General features: G+C 38.8%; 1 long non-coding RNA gene across 3 annotated transcripts; it reads left to right on the forward strand.

Moving 5' to 3' along the window:
* The first annotated feature begins 2,643 nt into the window (after positions 1–2,643).
* LOC138109183 (uncharacterized) lies at positions 2,644–8,528 on the forward strand. 3 transcript variants are annotated; one of them, XR_011150335.1, is made up of 4 exons: positions 2,644–2,842; positions 3,497–3,548; positions 4,154–4,283; positions 6,126–8,528. It is a non-coding gene; the product is annotated as an uncharacterized lncRNA (long non-coding RNA). The 3 variants fall into 3 exon arrangements; XR_011150334.1 differs by lacking the exons at positions 2,644–2,842; positions 6,126–8,528 and adding an exon at positions 5,143–5,292 and having other exon boundaries at positions 2,889–3,548; XR_011150333.1 differs by lacking the exon at positions 2,644–2,842 and having other exon boundaries at positions 2,890–3,548.
* Positions 8,529–11,058: the final 2,530 nt, after the last annotated feature.

The following is an 11,058-nucleotide window of genomic DNA, read 5'->3' on the forward strand; positions in this document are numbered from 1 at the left end:
CTGTTGTTGTGCCTTAACTGCCCATTGCTTGGTACTTTACTGGAACTTGGACTGTGCCTCAGCCAAACAGGGAAATCAGAATTTCTCTGTGTATTTACTGGCTGAGGTCAGTGGTGCTGCTGCCATTCTCTTCAGCAGACCCAGAATTCACTTTTTTTATTCCCAAAGTTCAAATGTTACTACAGGTCTAGACAGAAAGGATTCAGAAGGAATCAAATTCCAGACTGTTGTTCAGTGCAAGGTATTAATTGCCTCATTGGATTTGCAATCTTTGAGAAGGTCTTTAGTTCAGATCAGTCATTAGACTGCTGGAGAAAGCCATTAATGAAATGCTGAATGTCTGCATCACCACCTTTTGCTTCTGCTCATAAAGTCACATAAGACCTGTGTCTGGTTTTGTCTGCTCTTCTACTCCATAGTGATGCAAGGGAAACTCTCATTTGGCTTACAAGCCCACAGGGACCTCTTCTTGCTCATTTCCAGGATTCACACATTTTGATGGCCTGTCTGTGGGATAACACCCTGTATCAGTAATAGAGGGCAGACAATAATAAAGTTGTTTCACTGGAGAGATTTCACACAACAGTGAGCAATTATTCTGAATGCCTTTGAAGATTGGAGTAGACTTGACTACACTGGGAGCTGATAAAATGGTTCATTTGTCCCATTCTTCTGTTTATCACAAGTCATTCCTTTTAACAGGCTGCTTCCAGCTCTGCTCCTGAACTTTACATAAGGCTTCTTAAAAGTCTTTTTACTTCTGATACATACAAGCAAATCCAGCCATTCAACAGGAGGCTCAAAACCAGGTGTGCCTAAGGAGATGAAAAATGACTAAAAAGATGGTGCTACTGATGGCTGTTTGTTGTTCATAGTACAATTGTGCTGCCTTACAGATTAAGACTGGAAGACAGACTACACACATGGGCACTGGGAACAGAGAGCCCCCTGGAACATAGCATTCGCATTATAGAATGGGAATGGGAGGGCTGAACCACTGCAAAACTCTTCTGAGACTTTGTGTAAAACACCTCATGAGGCATCAAGTAAAGAATAAAATATTCTCCCTTTAGTATCTTCTGGAGAACCTGTCCCTGATCTTTACCATAAAAAAATGTTTGTGGTTTGGCTACAAAATAAACCCAGCACTTTATTCCATGTCTTGCAGTGATACCACAATATGGTCTGTAACCTTCTGTGTACAGAGACCCTTGTGTGTATTAAAAAGCACTTGAGAATTCCCCCCAAAATAGAAATCCTGAGGGATTTACAGAGGGTATTTGAAAGTTACAGTGCAAAGAACTGCACATAGACTTCCTGAACTCAAGTTCTAGACCACAAGCAAAACCACAGCCTGTCAAAGGGGGACTGTGTAATTCCTGAGAAAGAATGTGTGAAACTTGGATGTTGCACAGTTTCCCTGGATATAGAAATTTGACTATTTCCCTGGAAATAGGATAAAAAATAGGGATCCTGGAGATGGTAATTTGAGTGAAACTGGATGCTTTTATCAGTAGATAAGCACATCAGCAGGCACCTGGACATACACAATATAAAAATAAATTTTATGTATCTTTATATCCAGAAGTGAATTTGTAAATGATAGATAAAAATATATTCACATATAAAATAATGGAGGTAATACAGAAATGAAAAGTTTCTGATTGTAAATCACATTTCTGTGGTTACTTTGATGTGATGGGTTGAAATGTGATTTGTTATTATCTAGAGGAATTGCATTTTGGAGACAGGTCTTGAATTAAGTTGACTTTATTTACTAATGTTTTGCAGCTTTGAAGTTCCATTTGTCTGATAAATATTTTTACATTGCTCAGAGTCTACTCCATTAATTATTATGAATTTTTCTGGGGGGGATGAAGAGGAAACACTTTGAAATTTTCTCTCCACAAAACAGATGTGTCCTTTAAGTCTTATGCCATTATCCCTGCATTCTGCACAGCAAAGCAGGAGCTTCAGTCTTATTTACTTCAGTAGTGTATTGACAACATTAGCACCGAGCCAGATTAATCTGGCAGGTTTTTATGAGCTGCTTCATCACCAGGCTTGACTAGAGGCAGAAAAGTTTGAGAAGTCCAGTTGTTTCCATCTGTGCTGGCACTGCCACTTCCACAGCTGCAAGAGACGCCTAAGAAAGTTTCAGAACCAAAGGGGGATGTGGGCTGGAGACCCCATTCAGAGCTGAGACTTCACTTGGAGCCTTGCAATTAATTCATCCCAGGGAAAGTCTGCCCTGGACATGCTGGAGCCAGGCCAGCCTGACAGCTGCAGTTATCAAGGCACGGGATATAAGGCGGAAATGAGACTCCAAGCAAGGTTCTCCACACCATATGTTTGGGGACTGCTCCAGGCCTTAGGCTTTATGTAACAAAGCAATTCAATGACAAGATGCTGTTTAACCATATTTCCTCCTCTCGCTGCTCATTGAGGGGGACTGGGCTCTTGTAGGAGGCATTTTCAGTGATCACAGAGGGTGGTTTGCCCAGTCATTGCTAATTACCAAGATCTTAATTTGCTAGCACCAGGAATTCCCCTCAGGCTTCCAACATTATTGAATTAAGTCCTGCCCAAAGACAATTAGCTACTCTTGAAAACGTCTGTTGCAGTCTCTGGGAGATGTGGGGATGCTCTTTATTTATTTTAGTTGAGGAACTTTTTTTCTCAGTTGCTCTGAATTCTGTGCAGTCTATTCAAAGGGATTTATTTCACTTTGTAGGACTAGTCATTGCTGTGGGGAATGAAGGTTCTGCTGCCTTTCTGTCTTTTCATCCACAAACACTCTATACATGGGATTCTGTCATCTAAGCCTGTTCAGAATGTACCAGTAAGCCCCTCTGCATGTGATCTATTTGCCAAATCTTTGCTGAGATTATAGGCAGCTTAACTTCTTTGTGCTATGTGCTTGTCCATTTAAGTTCTGTGATGTACACAGAAATGGGAGGGTGGTATCTAAATTGTACATAGCAGGAGAGGAGGCATCCCCGGTGGCAGGAGGAGAGCCTGGAAGAGATTCTTGTGCCATTTCTTCATTTAAGCAGTCTGAGATTCCTACAGAAGGAATGGGAAAGCTCTGGAAGTTTTGCCTTCATAGCACTCACAAGCTGGGGAGATGGTTATGTTTGCTTGGAGAAAGGAGATATGATTAACAATATCTGAGTGCCCAAGGCAGCAGAAAATTAATTTTGGATTCACACTCATTGTGCTTGGAGAAGGGAAAGTGTGGGGAATGTTGCTTCTGGCCTGTTTCCCCTGGGGTGGAAAATCTAGGGACAGATCTATATCAGACCTTTGGTGTTGAAGGATCCTAGCAGACTGGTCATATTTTTTTTCTGTTGATTTATATCATTATAGTTTATGAGCATTCTAGGAATGGTCCAGGATGTGTTTAATGTATCATTCCTCTGTTAACACTCCTTTTATATGGATCATGGCAATTTATATGAGTCCTGATGCATTGGATATGGTTCTGATGAAACAGATGATCACAGAGTAGGCAGCAAAGAAGAAAGGGTGAATGGAGTGGCAAGGAGGTAAAAACATAATTTATGTAATTTCAAGCAAATTGGAAAGGGAAATCTAAACTGAAGAGCATGGTCAATAAAGTTTAAGGTGTATCTTAATGGACAGAAACTTAAAAGTGTAGCTACAACATTCCAGTCTGTCCTAGACAGATGTGAACTAGCACTGAAACAGAAACCTTATTATAACATTTAGAGGGATGTGTGATGCCCTTCTTTCAGCTCGTGGATGGTGATACAAACATGGACATGGCAGAAATCTGTGCACCTCTCAGTCTCTGTAGCAAAACAGAAGATGATCCATGGCAGGGAAGACACTGTGTACCCCATTAACTCATTCAACAGGCAGAGCATTCTCCTTGAAGATTTCTTGGCTCAGTATTCGTAATTCTTGCTACCTGGCCTGTGTCCATACTGTAAAGGCCCTAGAAGAAAGCTTAAAGAAAGACTACTAATTAAAGTCTGATGAGAAAATACTGATATTTACTATGTATGGGAATTGAATCAATTTCTTTTTTAGTGTAGAATTCTGTAAAACAGTTTACAATTTTTTCTGTATAATTAAGTTACCCTAATGTAACTTAATAATAATAATGTCCATATATTTTTTGCATTAGGGACCCCAGAACTGGACAGAGTGCTCCACATCCTCAAGCTTCTCTCCTCTATTCTTCAGCATTCAGAAATGCATCCCTAGGGTTTTCCCAGCTGTATGTCATGTCCTGGTGTTTGAAATCACAGAACCAGGTAACAGTTTTTGTTTTCCTAAGGCAAGTCACAAGCTAATGGCTGTTATCACTTCCCTTTGGAAAAGCAGGTATCCAAAGCTATGCATTTCAATTTGTTTTTTATGTTAATATTTATTATTCTTTCTCAAAAAAATAAAAAAAAAAAAAAAAAAAAAAAAACCAAACTAAAAAAACCCCACCACAGAATGTTCCCTACTGTTGAGAGTGATTTAGGAAAAGGGGGAAGGAGATGAGAGTTCCCTCTGGTAACAGAGTCCTGAATAAAGGTTTTTACATTAGGGGAATTTGTGATATGCAGGGATGAGACAAACTCCAGGAGAAACTTTGGGTTAAATTTAGACTATTGTTTTGTGAATTGTATGTGAAGCCTCTATGTAAATCAAGTTCCAATTTAACAGATATTCAGAAAATTTCCCAAGGCAGATTCTTTCAGGGACAAGAGATTGACACAGCTTGCTCAGTCTTCAGTTAGGTCAAAGCACACAAAGAACCAGAAAAACGTCAAGTGTGTGTTGAACAGTGGTTAAAATTCAGAGTCCTGTCACCATTTCATGGCAACCCTTTCAGTCTTGTCCCCAAGGGTTCTTCTCTTAGATTCCTCATTTTACTTCCCTTTGAATTCACATTGCTCTTTCTGTAGCAGAACCCACTTTCCTTTCTTTCCCTGTTCCCACTTTGCCTAATTTAACCTTGCAATAAAATTCTAGCACTTTGCATGTACGACTTTACGTGGAAATAGTAGGAGGAAAAGGAGCTTATGCATAATTTCTCTTTTCCTTTGTTCATCAGCCTAATAACCATAATGAATTGTCCTTCATGAACACATGTAACCCCTTTTTTAATCCTTTGACTTCCAGAGCACTTTAGTCCAGTGATTCCAAGCTGAATTACATTTCCTCTATTGCATTTTGGACTTGCAACCAAAAGAACCACTTAACACTGGTTCTTATACTGTGAGACACCAAAAGGTCACCTCCTGTCCATCTTCTACAACCTGCTCTTGATCTTTAAAGGACTTTATCATATTCCCTTCTTAATGTTAATTGTTTCAAATAAAAATGTTTGTAAATATGTAATTATCACTTGTGTCCTAACTGGAGAAGTGTTTTTGCTTTCCATCAACTTAGCAGGATTTACAAGAAAATAGAAGGGTCTTTAAGGAAAAGCACTGGTTAGGTTTACTTATTTCTATTACACAAATTCAAACTTCTCCTGGAGTAGGATTTACATCTGAAAAAATGTTGTTTTATTTCTTTGCTTTTTAAATGGGACATTAGTTATACTAGAGTGTCCTATTCTAGATTTCCAGAGGTTTTCCTGGCTTTTGATGGTGTTAAAACAGTTGAAAGCAACATTAACTTAAATATTAATTGCTGAACTTTCCTAAAATTTGAGGGTTGTAGTGCCCTTAATTTATAAAGAAAAAAATTTGAATTTAATCAAGCTGAGCTGTTCCCAAATGTCAGACTTAACTAAACCCCAGGGAAAACTCATCAGATGATGATATAAGTTATAAAGTGAAGATTGGAAATATTTTTTGATGATAAACCAAAAAGTTGTCATAGATGATATTGGGAGAATCTCCTCTGTTAGACAGGAGCGTCAGGCTAAATATTCACAGAAAATTATTTCTTACATCAACACTAGAGAACTCCTCTGTTGTTTCTATTATGAAGATAGAATAATAAAAGGTTAAGAATCAGCAACTCAACTGTGATTTCAAAATTTGGTGTTCTTGAGGTTTTTCAAAGTTTAAATGTCAGATCACTTTTTTGGGAGCAAATAATATAAAATTGTTGCCACAGGAAACACGATTTGAGAAAGCCTTCTGTTTCTCCAGGTCAAGAGGGTTAAAGAAGACAAAATTCCTTTCTTTGCACTCACGGTGGACAAGATACTGACAAGGCTGTAGAATCCCTGGATTTGTTTTTTACAGCTCTTCATAATGCACTTTCTTTCCAGTTTGAATAACAATCCCTCATTTGGGAGTGAGAAAACATTCCACAATGGCAACTTAATATTGGTAACAAATGGGTAATCTCTCACTTTTATTGTGCTGGTGAATGGGTTTGCAATTTTTTTTTGTTTTATGATGACTTTATGTACTGAGGAGTTGATGTTGTTACTTGTGCTCCAGGCTTAGCTGAAGTAGAACAAATATGCTCACTGAGGATGCAGGAGGTGAATGTATTCCAACTTTTAACTTGAAGGTTATGAGCTTTCAAGTTAAAAATACGAAGGTATTTTAAGCCTTAAGTAAGCAAAAACGTTTGATAAACTGAGGAGAGGAGAAGAAGGGCCCTCTGAACCTTCAGAACATGGAGGTAGAGAAGGTCTCCAGGGCAATGGACAAAGAAGTTGCAGACACAGGAAGGAGAAAGTGAACTGAGGTTGTTGCAGTTGGGGTGCATTTTTGCTGAATTTCAGCCACATAAAAGTGAAGTTTCTACTCTCCCCAGTTCCCCAAATTCTGCTACATCAGGAGGGGAAAGATTGCCCTCCTCCAGTTTGATGTAGACAACTGTCTTTGATAAACCACCCTGTGGAAGTACCTGTTTTTCTCTGTGGATTTGGGCACAAGAATCTATGATCCCTTGCTTGGACTGGATGTCTGTGTGTGCCAAGAGATCAAAGTTCCTGAAGGCTCCTACTAAAAATGAACGGAGCTCGTCACCGGCACTGGAAGAAGAAGCTTCATGTTTGGCTACCCTGTGGTGGCAGGACATGGTTAGGGGGATGTTGCTGCTGCTGTCCTATTTGGGAGAGCAGAGGGGAGGCTGGAGAAAATCTGATATATTCCTAGGATTTCAGCCAATGCCTGACCATCACTGGTTTTTAAAAGGGATTATTTTGTGAGAACACAAAAGATTAAGTTGGGATCTATCCCCTAAAAGTCTCATAATCAAGACTGCTCCATATAAACAACAACAACAAAAAAAGAAGCAAACCCCACCAAAATCAAACAGGACAAAAACCTGCAGACCCTGATTCTTCTTTCAAACTGGTATTATACCAGGATTACACCTAAAATGAAGTTGACTGCTCTGTTTCCAGTTACTTGATATTGCACAAGCTCAATACCTTCACTGCTAATGCCTCATCTCTCATATTCTTCCATGCAGATTTAGAACAGAATCCAATCAAAAAAACCTGTCCTCATGGCAGGAGGTGAAACTAAGGAATGAATGGGCAAAAAACCAATTTATTTATGAGTTAATATAATTTTTTAAACTTTTAAAATAATTGCTACTCAGAGGTTTTTGGTCATGTTCTAAGAATCTTTCAACTTAGTCCTCCAACATTTCTGGACAAATGCACTATCACAGATTTAACTGTCTGGGGATCTGTCCTCAGTAATGTGCACCCTATATGGTTCACCCAAAATAGTTAATTTGGGCTTTCCTCTCCTCAGTTTAGGCTTCCAAATGCTGCCAGACTGGCACTTTTTGTATTGACATAGTTTGCTGGATACATACTGTAGTTTACTGAAATTTAAGATATATTTTTTAATCATAAGCAGTGTTCCATCAGTTATTGAGTAGCAAATCTTCGTTAACAATTTTACAAAGACAGTAAAATATTATGAGATAATAGTGTATAATAAACTCTACTCATAGCCACGCCATGTTATTAAATCATAAATGAAACAACATGAAGAGAAATTGCTCTACCCTGCGAATGAAATCTAGATTTTGAGGCTACCATTTTTCCTAAGGAAAAAAAATGCAAAAAATTCCGTTTCATGTATCTTGTTTGATTTGGAGTACTAGCATATTTTTTTAAAATGAGAGCATGCTATGCAGAGTAAAATGTTGATTTTGTTTTTTTTCACTAAGTTTTAGCTGCTCTTAGCACCTCATATGCTTAGAGATGCTCTGTGCTAGGCAGTATTTAGGCAAAAGAATGAAAGTTCTTTGAGAGGAGTGTGGTGTCTAAGCAAGTACAAGATGTAACACTGGGCAATTACTGGATGCTGCCAAACACCTTCAGCTCAGAAAGGCACCAGTTAGAATCCTGAAGAAAACAGAGTTCACAGAGGGGAGCAGGGTTGTTTTGTTCACTTTTATCTGCTCTTTGTTGATATTTTTTATTTTGAAACAGTCTTGTTTGATATTTGTTAGTATGTGGCTGGCTTGTAGTTTTGTTTCAGAATAAACTGGTATTAAAATTGCTTGGAATGTCTGTAAAGTTCAACATCCCACGTAGCAGAAGGATAATTAAAGCAGCATCAGCAGCAAGACTGTTAGAGGGGCTCTTGCAGCTTTTTTTTCTTTCTTTCTAAGCACTCAGTCACAAATCTTCTTTTTCTCTAAATATTCTTTACATTCACTGTGCCTGTTTAAATTAGCTCCCGCTGTACTGTAACCTCTCTGCCACACAGAGTCACTTTTGTTGTTTTAAGTCATTGTTCCACATGATTCATTTATTTACTTGGGCTTGGCTTTCCCTGGCTTTTCCTGCAGGCTTATTAGCACAACTCCATGTAATTTTGGTAGACTGCACTCCCATTCCCTGCTACCTGTGGTGACAGAAGCCTCCTTTCTCCCTCACCTTCTCCCTCACTGCTGGTGAAAAACAGCCCACTGAAGATTATATGGAGCATGAAATAGCCCAGGAATGGCTTTTCTCGCGCTACTTAAACTTCATTTAATGAAGCTGAAATACAATGCCATCAGCTGAAAAATGGGATGGGAATTCACCTCATTGGCTCAGGAAAGCATCCGTTGTGGTGATCTGAAGCTGTCTTAGCTAAAGGCTAAACAGAGCTATTTTTAAAGCACATTCCCATCATGGAAACAAGGACATGGAGGCAGTGGAGCAGAGCACAGAGGAATGAGCTGGACTTTGGGATGTGTGTTGTAGGGGAGAGTTCAGAGCAGCGAGTCAGTGAAAATAATGCTTAGGTCATATCAAACTCTTAGGGAAATCAGTTTTTCAATTGTGTTAAGTATGTCACCTTTATCATTCTCTTTTTAATTAAAGGGTGCTTGAAACTCTTGCTTTTTTTTTTGATTATTTCTGAATTTTCTCCATCTCCTCTTTAGCAGTAATATCTTGCCAAGCTGAACAGCATAGTTAAATAAAATCATTGCACCAGGCAAAATAAGGGCCTGTTTCTTCATAACAGAAACCCATTCTAACCCAACCCAAAGTGCATATTTCACATCCATGTTTGGTTTTTAAGTTTGCTGACCTGACAGATGGAAGAAAACAATTAGAAATGTATTGATTCACTGAAATAACCAACGACCTGTACGTTAAGAAGGAAAGATGGACTTTTCAAAGTATGAGACTTATCCCTAAATTCTACGCGATCAGTATTTAATTGCACAGAATCAACAGAATGAGGACAATAAAATCCCAAGAAATTAGAATCCTCCACATAATTCCTGCAGAAAAAAAAAATCCCTTTGGATTAAGATTTGGTAGAGTCAGTGAAGAGTGCTGGGTGCCATTAGAAAGTTGGGGAACTTTTCTTTCTCTGCTGCATAGAGATCCTCTTTCTACCCCTGCATAGACAGGAGATGGAAGTCTTTAAAGCAGCATTCACAGAATCTTGTTTTTGCTGGTGAAAGATCTTGGACATCAGGCTAAACTAATTTTTTCTACCTTAAAGGAGACTGTGGAGTCTCCATCTCTGGAAATACTCAAAAGCTGTCTGGACACAGTCCTGAGCTACTGGTTCTATGTGGCCTTGTCTGAGCAGAGAACTGGACCAGATGACCTCCAGAGGTCCCTCCCAACATCAACCATTCTGCAATCTCTGATTTGTAATGAGAATAAAAGTGGGAGAATGTGTTGTAATTTATGTTCTTACTAATTTAACAAACACAAAATCTTGGCCTCAGACAAAATCTGCTATGCTGGGTGATCCCTTAGGGATTTCCATTAATTTCCTGTATTAACCCCCATGAAGCCACCTCATATATTAGAAGTGTAACAAAATACACTTATTAGAGTGTATTTTACACTCTTAAAGATAGAGAGGTCTTTAATATCTCAGCTGTTTCTGCCAGTGATGACAAGGGTACGATCTCCTAATTAGTGTTTTAAGAGAAATCATTTTCTGAAATCAAAAGAAATGGACTCACTGTATTTGATAGGCACTGGATTTGTAAATTAATTTTAGAGGAGAGCCTTTTTTCAAGTGCTATTTATACCAGACATTTGACATGTGTGTTGTCCCCACTGTGCACATTTACTGTCAGAAATCTCCATATCTGACAGTGCTTATTTGTGCACAAATATAAAAATTGGTATGTGTGTTTCTGCCAACTCAGCCAGCCAGCCTGCCTTAAAACAATGATAAATTATTGTTAAAATCTCAGGGGAATAATGTACAGGAGGAATGAATGCACCTCATCTATTGGACAACTGTCTCTATGAGCTACTTTGTGAATCCTGACACTGAAGAATCCACTGTTCAAGCCCCAGTGATGTGCAGAATTGAGAGGACTCTAGTCCTGCACAGAGAAGTTATTATGAATTCACAACAGTTCTGTGGCAGAAGCTGTTTGTTTGAGATGAAAAGACACTATTACACTGTCATACTGAAAGATGGCTCCTTTCAGCCAGCTCGGCCAGCCAGAGGTTTTGTCTGGAATTCATGAAAAACGGGATGTTTTTATAGCTTTCAAATGAAAAGAGGTGTGTAATAATGGCAGGTGGTTAGAAGCAATAAAACCAGTTCACCTAAAACACCTTTCTTCAGAGCAGGCAATTTATATGTTACCTGAGGGGAAGGGCATCCACCCATGTATGACTGAAGAGTG

Source organism: Aphelocoma coerulescens, chromosome 4, assembly GCF_041296385.1.
Source record: "Aphelocoma coerulescens isolate FSJ_1873_10779 chromosome 4, UR_Acoe_1.0, whole genome shotgun sequence".
Classification (NCBI taxonomy): domain Eukaryota; kingdom Metazoa; phylum Chordata; class Aves; order Passeriformes; family Corvidae; genus Aphelocoma; species Aphelocoma coerulescens.